Raw genomic sequence first — 11,939 nt, 5'->3', positions numbered from 1 at the left:
TATCAGGGTTGTGTCTCTCTATAACAAGGTTGTCTATATCAGGGTTGTTTATACCAGGTTTGTGTCTATCTCTATATCATGGTTGTTTATACCAGGGTTGTGTCTATCTCTATATCAGGGTTGTTTATACCAGGGTTGTGTCTATCTCTATATCAGGGTTGTCTATACCAGGGTTGTGTCTATCTCTATATCATGGTTGTTTATACCAGGGTTGTGTCTATCTCTATATCAGGGTTGTTTATACCAGGGTTGTGTCTATCTCTATATCAGGGTTGTTTATACCAGGGTTGTGTCTATCTCTATATCAGGGTTGTTTATACCAGGGTTGTGTCTATCTCTATATCAGGGTTGTCTATACCAGGGTTGTGTCTATCAGCTATGAAGGTAAGACCCATATGCAGACAATGTCGAATTTCACAATGTTTTAATAATCTTACAGGGCCAGGCAATAGACAGGTCAAGGCAGGCAGGGGTCAGTAAACCAGAGGTGAGGCAACGGTACCAGACAGCAGACAGGCTCAGGGTCAGGGTAGGCAGAGTGGTAAGGCAGGCAGGCTCAGATTCAGGACAGGCAAGGGTTAAAACCAGGAGGGTGAGAATAAGAGAGACTGGGGAAAAGCAGGAGCTGAGAACAAAAACGCTGGTTGACTTGACAAACGACATGAACTGGCAACAGACAAACAGAGAACGCAGGTATAAATACATAGGGGATAATGGGGAATATGGGCAACACCTGGAGGGGGGTGGAGACAATCACGAAGACAGGTGAAACAGATCAGGGTGTGACAATATCAGGGTTGTGTCTATCTCTATATCAGGGTTGTCTACCTATCTAGGTTGTCTATATCTGGGTGTCTGGGTGCCTGCTATTGCCTATGTGTGTTTATTTTATTATTTTTGTTTATTAGGATCCCCATGAAATTTTGCAGAAGCAGCCGCTACTCTACATGGGTTCCTCAAAAAAAAAATAACATGACAAGTAACTAAAAACTCATACACTGACAGTCAAGGACAGTCACACATATTTAAAATAAAATATGCAAAAAATACAATTAACCAAAGTAGTTTATAATAATAATAGTACAAACAATACATCTAAAGAAATGGTGTGTGTTTGGGTGTGTCTGTGTCCCTGTAGTGGTCTGGGTGTAGCTGGTGCAGAGGAGTCAGGCGCAGGACAGCAGAGATGAGTAACACAAGTAACTTTACTCAAATATTCCAATAGCATGTCGTAATACCAAGCCCACAATAACGGACCGAACATACATAAAACAATCACGCAACAAAAACCATGGGGAAAACACAGGGTTAAATAATGAACACGTAATTGGGGAATTGAAACCAGGTGTGTTAAACAAAGACAAAACAAATGGAAAATGAAAAGTGGATCGGCGATGGCTAGATGGCCGGTGACGTCGACCGCCGAACGGCGCCTGAACAAGTAGAGGGACAGACTTCGGCGGAAGTCGTGACTGTCCCCTTATAGTCCTGCTGTTTGCTTGAGTAATTGGAGATGGATGGGAGTTCCATGTAATCATGGCTCTGAATAATACTGTGCTTTGCCGTGAATTCGTTTTGGATTTGGGGACTGCGAAGAGACACCCGATGGAAGGTCTTGTGGTTTATATTTGGGATTGTTTGATTATGCAGACGATCTGGAATTTTCATTGCAGTAATATTCATGAAAACTAGAAGAGAAGCAATATCTCCTCAACCCTCAACCAGGAAGGATTGGCATTCATGTTGTTGATGTTAGTTCTGTATGTGTGTGTCTCTCTCTTTCTCTCTCTCTCTCTCTCCGCTGCGAAAACTAAAAGAGATCGTGTCAACTGGGGTGAACATGAAAGATGGCCCTCGACCAGCGGCGTTTGAGCCATGTATTTGATCCTTTCACATGATCGTCATATAAACACATGAGACTCAAATTAGACGGTGTTTTTTTCCCTCCCTTTCAGATTCCTCTGACGCTGACGGGCCCTGCCCAGTTGGCGAAGGTTGAAAGACTACAAAAAGGGGTGTAGCGGTCAGCTAGTTAAGTAAGTGGAAAAGCAGAATGGGTATGACCCACACACACACAGTCTTGCAGTTACACACACACGCACACCGACACACAGACTCGCTGTCACAGATCACAGATCACAGAGATGACAAGGACAGTAAAAAAAAAAAAAAAAATGTATGTCATAAAAATCTGTCTCAGTAAAAGAGCTGGAGGGAGCGTGGGCTAGATGAGGGCGTTGTGTGGTACTCTGCTCCACTGGGCACGGAGCTGGCAGCTGTAGCACAGAGTTACTGATAGCATGCCATCCCTGTCCCTGGTCTGAGAGAGAGGAGGTGTCCCTAGCCTGAGAGAGAGGAGGTGTCCCTGGCCTGAGAGAGAGGAGTTGTCCCTGGCCTGAGAGAGAGGAGGTGTCCCTGGCCTGAGAGAGAGGAGGTGTCCCTGGCCTGGGAGAGAGGAGGTGTCCCTGACCTGAGAGAGAGGAGGTGTCCCTAGCCTGAGAGAGAGGAGGTGTCCCTGGCCTGAGAGAGAGGAGGTGTCCCTGGCCTGAGAGAGAGGAGGTGTCCCTGGCCTGAGAGAGAGGAGGTGTCCCTAGCCTGAGAGAGAAGAGGTGTCCCTGGCCTGAAAGAGAGAGGTGTCCCTGGCCTGAGAGAGAAGAGGTGTCCCTGGCCTGAAAGAGAGAGGTGTCCCTGGCCTGAAAGAGAGAGAGATGTCCCTGGCTTGAGAGGAGGTGCTTATTCCAGACACGAAGCAAATCACTCAAGGCATGTGTGTGTGTGTGTGTGTGTGTGTGTGTGTGTGTGTGTGTGTGTGTGTGTGTGTGTGTGTGTGTGTGTGTGTGTGTGTGTGTGTGTGTGTGTGTGTGTGTGTGTGTGTGTGTGTGTGCCAGCCAGACACACCACACTGTTGCTGTCATCATGATGTAACACATTCTTGTCCACATCGAGACTCCATCCTAATTTGGGCACAAACTCTTTTGTTCTGATCCGCAGGAGAAGGATGCCACACGTTATACCCCTGTCCTCTCTGCTAGTGCCAGGCAGGGGTGGACGGGAACTTGAAACCAGGCATTTCTAACTAACCAGTAAGGCTGTGACTGTCATACCATTTTGTCTGTCAGTTATTCTCATGCAAAAAGACTGCCGGTTTGACAGTAATTTACAGTAATTTACAGTAATTTACAGTAATTTACAGTTAATTAACACAAACATGTTTAGCATCTCCGGGCCTCCACGCGTACAAGCCTTTGGAACATCTACATTTAAAAAGTATAATAAATCAATGTAATATACACCATCACAGTAAATCCATTATTTATTTTAGGCAGGTATAAAGAAGCATTATGATATGAAGAAAAAGTATTTCAGAAGAACAGAATATGAGTTGGTCTACTGTCTGTTATCTGGCTGTGCTCATGCCATAGGCTGTTGGTTAATTCATTTAGCAGACAAAATATGCTTAGAATCCCGTGCCATTATTTTATATTATATAATTTTATAATAAGAAGAATATAATTGAACTTAGCTGAATAAAACATAAAATATATTTTTCCCATTCCGGAGCCACACTACACATGAAGTGGTTATGTAGAGCGTACAAGTGGTTATTTGAAACAGGTCCTATAAGGTAGATTTAGAGTTATTTGGCAACTTTACTTGTGACTGATACAAACCTTTAGAACGTCTTTGAAATCAGAACGTGAATGATACAAACCTTTAGAACGTCTTTGAAATCAGAACGTGAATGATACAAACCTTTAGAATGTCTTTGAAATCAGAACGTGAATGATACAAACCTTTAGAATGTCTTTGAAATCAGAATGTGAATGATACAAACCTTTAGAACGTCTTTGAAATCAGAACGTGAATGATACAAACCTTTAGAATGTCTTTGAAATCAGAACGTGAATGATACAAACCTTTAGAACGTCTTTGAAATCAGAACGTGAATGATACAAACCTTTAGAATGTCTTTGAAATCAGAACGTGAATGATACAAACCTTTAGAATGTCTTTGAAATCAGAACGTGAATGATACAAACCTTTAGAATGTCTTTGAAATCAGAACGTGAATGATACAAACCTTTAGAATGTCTTTGAAATCAGAACGTGAATATGGATTGCATTTACAATGGTGTTCGTTCTTCACTGGTTGCCCTTGTGGTAACAGGTGACAAATCTTGCTGCTGTGATGTCACACTGTGGTATTTCACCCAATAGATATGGGAGTTTATCAAAATTTGATTTGTTTTTCGAATTCTTCGTGGGTCTGTGTAATCTGAGGGAAATATGTGTCTCTAATATGGTCATACATTTGGCAGGAGGTTAGGAAGTGCAGCTCAGTTTCCACCTCATTTTGTGGGCAGTGTGCACATAGCCTGTCTTCTCTTGAGAGCCAGGTCTGCCTCAATAGCAAGGCTCTGCTCACTATGTCTGTCAAAGATATCCTTAATTTTGGGTCAGTCACAGTGGTCTCAGGTAGCATTCTAGTTTGCTCTTTTTTTCTTAATTCTTTCCAATGTGTCAAGGAATTATCTTTTGGTTTTCTGATAATTTGGTTGGTTCTGTTTGTGTTTGTGAACTTTGTGAAGCTTGCATAGGGGACTCTTCTCCAGGTTCATCTCTCTGTAGATGATGGCTTTGTTATGGATGGTTTGGGAATCACTTCCTTTTAGGTGGTTGTAGAATTTAACGGCTCTTTTCTGGATTTAGATCATTAGCGGGTATCGGCCTAATTCTGCTCTGCAGTATTTTGTGTTTTACATTGTACACAGAGGATATTTTTTGCAGTATTCTGCATGCAGTTGGAAATTAGTTCTTTAAATGATTCAATGATCCTAATTGGGAAGTCACATTTTATGATCCTTTTGATGGCATAGAAGGCCTTTCTTGCCTTGTCTCTCAGATCGTTCACAGCTTTATGGAAGTTACCTGTGGCGCTGATGTTTAGGCCGAGGTATAGTTTTTTTGTGTGCTCTGGGGCAACGGTGTCTAGATGGAATTTATATTTGTGATCCTGGCAATCTCTCTCTGTCTCTCTCATTCTGTCTCTCTCTCTCTCTCTTTCTTTCTTTCTCACTCTGTCTCTGTCTCTCTCTCTCTTTCTTTCTCACTCTGTCTCTGTCTCTTTCTCTCTTTCTTTCTCACTCTGTCTCTGTCTCTCTCTCTTTCTTTCTCACTCTGTCTCTGTCTCTTTCTCTCTTTCTTTCTCACTCTGTCTCTGTCTCTCTCTCTTTCTTTCTCACTCTGTCTCTGTCTCTCTCTCTCTTTCTTTCTCACTCTGTTTCTGTCTCTCTCTCTCTCTCTGTCTCTCTGTCTCTCTCATTCTGTCTCTCTCTCTCTCTTTCTTTCTTTCTTTCTTTCTCACTCTGTCTCTAGACCTATCTAACCCTAGGAAGCTCTTTGCCACCTTCTCCTCCCTCCTGAATCCTCCCCCCCCTCCCTCTCTGCAGATGACTTCGTCAACCATTTTGAAAAGAAGGTCGACGACATCCGATCCTCGTTTGCTAAGTCAAACGACACCGCTGGTTCTGCTCACACTGCCCTACCCTGTGCTCTGACCTCTTTCTCCCCTCTCTCTCCAGATGAAATCTCGCATCTTGTGACGGCCGGCCGCCCAACAACCTGCCCGCTCGACCCTATCCCCTCCTCTCTTCTCCAGACCATTTCCGGAGACCTTCTCCCTTACCTCACCTCGCTCATCAACTCATCCCTGACCGCTGGCTACGTCCCTTCCGTCTTCAAGAGAGCGAGAGTTGCACCCCTTCTGAAAAAACCTACACTCGATCCCTCCGATGTCAACAACTACAGACCAGTATACCTTCTTTCTTTTCTCTCCAAAACTCTTGAACGTGCCGTCCTTGGCCAGCTCTCCCGCTATCTCTCTCAGAATTACCTTCTTGATCCAAATCAGTCAGGTTTCAAGACTAGTCATTCAACTGAGACTGCTCTTCTCTGTATCACGGAGGCGCTCCGCACTGCTAAAGCTAACTCTCTCTCCTCTGCTCTCATCCTTCTAGACCTATCGGCTGCCTTCGATACTGTGAACCATCAGATCCTCCTCTCCACCCTCTCCGAGTTGGGCATCTCCGGCGCGGCCCACGCTTGGATTGCGTCCTACCTGACAGGTCGCTCCTACCAGGTGGCGTGGCGAGAATCTGTCTCCTCACCACGCGCTCTCACCACTGGTGTCCCCCAGGGCTCTGTTCTAGGCCCTCTCCTATTCTCGCTATACACCAAGTCACTTGGCTCTGTCATAACCTCACATGGTCTCTCCTATCATTGCTATGCAGACGACACACAATTAATCTTCTCCTTTCCCCCTTCTGATGACCAGGTGGCGAATCGCATCTCTGCATGTCTGGCAGACATATCAGTGTGGATGACGGATCACCACCTCAAGCTGAACCTCGGCAAGACGGAGCTGCTCTTCCTCCCGGGGAAGGACTGCCCGTTCCATGATCTCGCCATCACGGTTGACAACTCCATTGTGTCCTCCTCCCAGAGCGCTAAGAACCTTGGCGTGATCCTGGACAACACCCTGTCGTTCTCAACTAACATCAAGGCGGTGGCCCGTTCCTGTCGGTTCATGCTCTACAACATCCGCAGAGTACGTCCTACTCCAGGCACTTGTCATCTCCCGTCTGGATTACTGCAACTCGCTGTTGGCTGGGCTCCCTGCCTGTGCCATTAAACCCCTACAACTCATCCAGAACGCCGCAGCCCGTCTGGTGTTCAACCTTCCCAAGTTCTCTCACGTCACCCCGCTCCTCCGCTCTCTCCACTGGCTTCCAGTTGAAGCTCGCATCCGCTACAAGACCATGGTGCTTGCCTACGGAGCTGTGAGGGGAACGGCACCTCAGTACCTCCAGGCTCTGATCAGGCCCTACACCCAAACAAGGGCACTGCGTTCATCCACCTCTGGCCTGCTCGCCTCCCTACCACTGAGGAAGTACAGCTCCCGCTCAGCCCAGTCAAAACTGTTCGCTGCTCTGGCTCCCCAATGGTGGAACACACTCCCTCACGACGCCAGGACAGCGGAGTCAATCACCACCTTCCGGAGACACCTGAAACCCCACCTCTTTAAGGAATACCTAGAATAGGATAAAGTAATCCTTCTCACCCCCCCCCCCTTAAAAGATTTAGATGCACTATTGTAAAGTGGCTGTTCCACTGGATGTCATAAGGTGAATGCACCAATTTGTAAGTCGCTCTGGATAAGAGCGTCTGCTAAATGACTTAAATGTAAAAATGTAATGTAAATGTCTCTGTCTCTCTCTCTCTTTCTTTCTCACTCTGTCTCTGTCTCTCTCTCTCTTTCTTTCTCACTCTGTCTCTGTCTCTCTCTCTCTTTCTTTCTCACTCTGTCTCTGTCTCTCTCTCTCTTTCTTTCTCACTCTGTCTCTCTCTCTCTTTCTTTCTCACTCTGTCTGTCTCTCTCTCTCTCTTTCTTTCTCACTCTGTCTCTGTCTCTCTCTCTCTTTCTTTCTTTCTCACTGTCTCTATCTCTCTTTCTTTCTCACTCTGTCTCTGTCTCTCTCTCTCTTTCTTTCTCACTCTGTCTCTGTCTCTGTCTCTGTCTCTGTCTCTGTCTCTGTCCCTGTCTCTGTCTCTGTCTCTGTCTCTGTCTGTCTCTGTCTCTCTCTCTCTCTCATTCTGTCTCTCCCTCTCTCTGGCTCTCTGTCTGTCTCTCTGTCTGTCTGTCTGTCTGTCTGTCTGTCTGTCTGTCTCTGTCTGTCTCTCTCTCTCTCTCTCTCTCTCTCTCTCTCTCTCTCTCTCTCTCTCTCTCTCTCCCGGGCTCTCTGTCTGTCTCTCTCTCACTTACTTTCTTTCTTTCTCTCTGTCTCTCTCTGGACTGTGTAATGACTTCCAGAGAGGACAGGTCTGATGTCCTCTTTAAAAAAAAAAGTTTTAATTATCTTTTCATAATAATGTTTTTATTTTATTTTAACAGAGGTTACATAGACAACCAAACCAACATGCACCACACTATGTACAATACAAGTAATAAGAATACAGCAAAACATTATGCAAAAAGGCAGTCAGAAAATGGAGAAAATCAAGATACAAACATCACAATTATAAAATGGGTCATTTATGAGAGGTTTTCTACATAGGACCACAATGGAGATCAGATTTACCTAAACGTATCAGACTCCTATCAAATTGAAGTCTCTCTAGGGGTAGAATGGTAGAAGTTTGAGAAAGCCTAATTCTCGCAGATGGTACATTACTTCAGGCGTGACCATAATAACAATATGCATTTTTTTGGCAAAGTAAACACTGGTAGTGAACAGACGTTCAGAGTCAGGGTCAAACACCGACGTTACAAAAGTAGAGCAACTATACATTCATTGAAAATGGATGTGTAAATGTGATGTCCTCTTTTAACAAGCCACACTGTCTTTGAAAGCTGCTGTTTGTCTTCCTCTCAATGTTTGCTTCATTAAATTCGCTGCATGTTTCTGTTGTTGACATATTGGTACATTTCTACTGGTGGCAGGTAGCCTGGCGGCTGGAGCTGTTGGGCCAGTAACCGTAAGGTTGCTGGATCAAATCCCCGAGCTGACAAGGTAAAAAATCTGTCGTTCTGCCTCAGAACAAGGCAGGTAACCCACTGTTCCCCGGTAGGCCGCCATTGTCTATAAGAATTTGTTCTTAACTGACTTGCCTAGTTAAATAATAAATAGAATGATGAACCAGCACAGAGAGATTCTAAAACTGAAATGAATACATTTAAAACTATGGGTTTAACCTAACGGCTCTCAGGAGGACATTTGAAAAATGATATTTAATTCTACTCATCTCTCTATCATAGTGAGGTTGAGTTATGTTGTTTCCCTGACACACTATATTTGCGTATTTTAATTGCCAAGCTCTGTAAATATTAATGTCACATTACTGTTTTACTCATCTTAGGTCTGATTATTTTATGGGTAGGTAAGTGAGGACTGATCACAGTAAATTTGCTTGTCCAAAACGTGAATATTAAATGACTGAATATTGATGAATTGATCTCCATGGTTTGTGATGGTGGTTTAACCTATTTACAGTACCAGTCAAAAGTTTGGACACACCTACTCATTCAAGAGTTTTTCTAAATGTTTTTACTTTTTTCTACTATTTTCTAGAATAATGGTGAAGAAATCAAAACTATGAAAGAGACAATGCAAAGAGTGTGCAAAGCTGTCATCAAGGCAAAGGGTGGCTACTTTGAAAAATCTCCAAAATAAAGTATATTTTGATTTGTTTAACACTTCTTTGGTTACTACATGATTCCATATGTGTTATTTCCTTGTATTGACGTCTTCACTATTATTCTATAATGCAGAAAATTGTCTAAATAAAATATTTTGACTGGTACTGTATGTTGTTTAATATAGTGTGTTGTCAACAAATCAATCACATTACTCACCGAAATAACTATTTTTAATAAAAAAATACTCTTAGTCCACCATACTTTTTACTGATATATCAACGGTCTGTTTGAGCAAAGATTTACAAAATGATTGCTTTTTATCCTTTTTATATTTTCCTTCTCATCGAGGTCGAGAGACTAGCAGGAATGGTGCAACGTTAAACCCTTTTACACAGTTAGATATGTATTTCTCTACTAGCAGGAATGGTGCAACGTTAAACCCTTTTATACAGTTAGATATGTATTTCTATACTAGCAGGAATGGTGCAACGTTAAACCCTTTTACACAGTTAGATATGTATTTCTCTACTAGCAGGAATGGTGCAACGTTAAACCCTTTTACACAGTTAGATATGTATTTCTATACTAGCAGGAATGGTGCAACGTTAAACCCTTTTATACAGTTAGATATGTATTTCTCTACTAGCAGGAATGGTGCAACGTTAAACCCTTTTACACAGTTAGATATGTATTTCTCTACTAGCAGGAATGGTACAATGTTAAACCCTTTTACACAGTTAGATATGTATTTCTCTACTAGCAGGAATGGTGCAATGTTAATCCCTTTTACACAGTTAGATATGTATTTCTCTACTAGCAGGAATGGTACAATGTTAAACCCTTTTACACAGTTAGATATGTATTTCTATACTAGCAGGAATGGTGCAATGTTAAACCCTTTTACACAGTTAGATATGTATTTCTCTACTAGCAGGAATGGTGCAATGTTAAACCCTTTTACACAGTTAGATATGTATTTCTCTACTAGCAGGAATGGTACAATGTTAAACCCTTTTACACAGTTAGATATTTATTTCTCTACTAGCAGGAATGGTACAATGTTAATCCCTCACCAACTGAATTCCTGCCTTTTATCCCACATGGGGACTGATTTTCCGTTTTCTCACAGCCCTCTGAGTGAGCAACGTTAGAGTGCCACAACACAGAAGTGTAGCAACCCAACAGGATACATTATGTTCATTGATACAGGAGGGCTGGGGGAATTTGTTATTTCTTTTCATATCCACTTCTCAATTAAATTCTAAAAAGATGCTCTACCAGTCGGTTGAGAATCAGGTTAAAGGGGTTAATCATTTGATCTGGCCCGGTCAATAAAATAATAATTTGACGACTATGTTTTGATTTCAAACTGTCCCGGACCTTTGGAAGTGTTAGTGATAAATTATTTAAGTTGATCTCAAATCATTTCAGAATTCGTCAATGTTCAAAAAAGAGTAGGCTAAACCATCTGTTTCAGAGAGTATTGTACTCTAGTTAAAACCACTGTGGTTGTGTTTCATTTTGAGCGGAGTCGAGACAATGGGGCTGTCCCTGCAAAGGTCAAAGGTGATTGGAATCCTTTGCACCCCACGCCCCACCCCCCACCCTCACACCATCCATACAAACATACACCCCTATGCACACAAAGACACACAAAGACACACGAAGACACACAAAGACACACACACACACACACACACACACACACACACACACACACACACACACACACACACACACACACACACACACACACACACACACACACACACACACACACACAAAACCCCCGGGCACCCCTCCTTGTCCCCCCTCCCTCCCCATCCTCCTGTTGCTCCACTTTGAGACATGTATGTTGTGGGCTTGCCGCTTGCCGTATTGGAGCTGGCCTGGCAGGATAATTGCCTGTTAAAGTGTTTTTAAAGCAGGTGCAGGTCAGCCTCTGCTACCAGATCGTTTGGCCCCTTTCCCCACTACCCCCTCTCTCCAGGTCTGAATGGAACCTCTGTTCACACACAGGCCACTGCTTTGAAAATAAACCGCCTGCAAAATATTCCATTTTTTTTTTTGTTCATAGGTGTGTGCTGAGAATTAGAGTCAGGAAGTGACCTGCCACCGCCATCATTTTCTCCTGTTAGTCATTACCGTTACAAATACTGGGACTCGCTCGCTGCTGCTGACAAACTAAATAATATCACCACTAATATCAACCAGGTGAGAAGTTTTTTTACATGTCTGGCGAGTGAGGTCAAAACAATAGGGCCTTTCTCACTGCTCAGCTCTATAATGTTTCTATGATATGTCATCCTTACAGCTGCTCTGTCATGCAAAGAAACCATTACGTGGTATATAAAGACATAATAATGTAATGTTTAGTTCCATGTATTCCATTTAATCACCGTAAATCTAAAAGAAAGTTATCTGAAATGCGCCTCACATGGAATGTCATGTCAGGTTTCACAGTGCAATCTGTCTTTTCTAGACATCTCTTGTCCAGCAAGAAGCAAGTTTACAGCATGAGCTAAACGTGTAAACGTGTAACAAGATAATACAAAATAAAAAAGAGAAAACACTGTTTAGTAATTATTACTACACTACTACAATTTGAAATGGGCACAATTATACAGAGGTCATAGTAAGCTTGTTAACTTCAATGTTGTTGTTGAATATTTTCTCCACCATCCTACTCAATTGCATAATGTCCTGTTGACTAGTCTTTAAAGACTAAAACATGTTTGCTTTG

This window comes from Oncorhynchus keta, chromosome 20 (assembly GCF_023373465.1).
Source record: "Oncorhynchus keta strain PuntledgeMale-10-30-2019 chromosome 20, Oket_V2, whole genome shotgun sequence".
Lineage (NCBI taxonomy): Eukaryota > Metazoa > Chordata > Actinopteri > Salmoniformes > Salmonidae > Oncorhynchus > Oncorhynchus keta.
Note: the sequence above shows the minus strand (reverse complement) of the source record.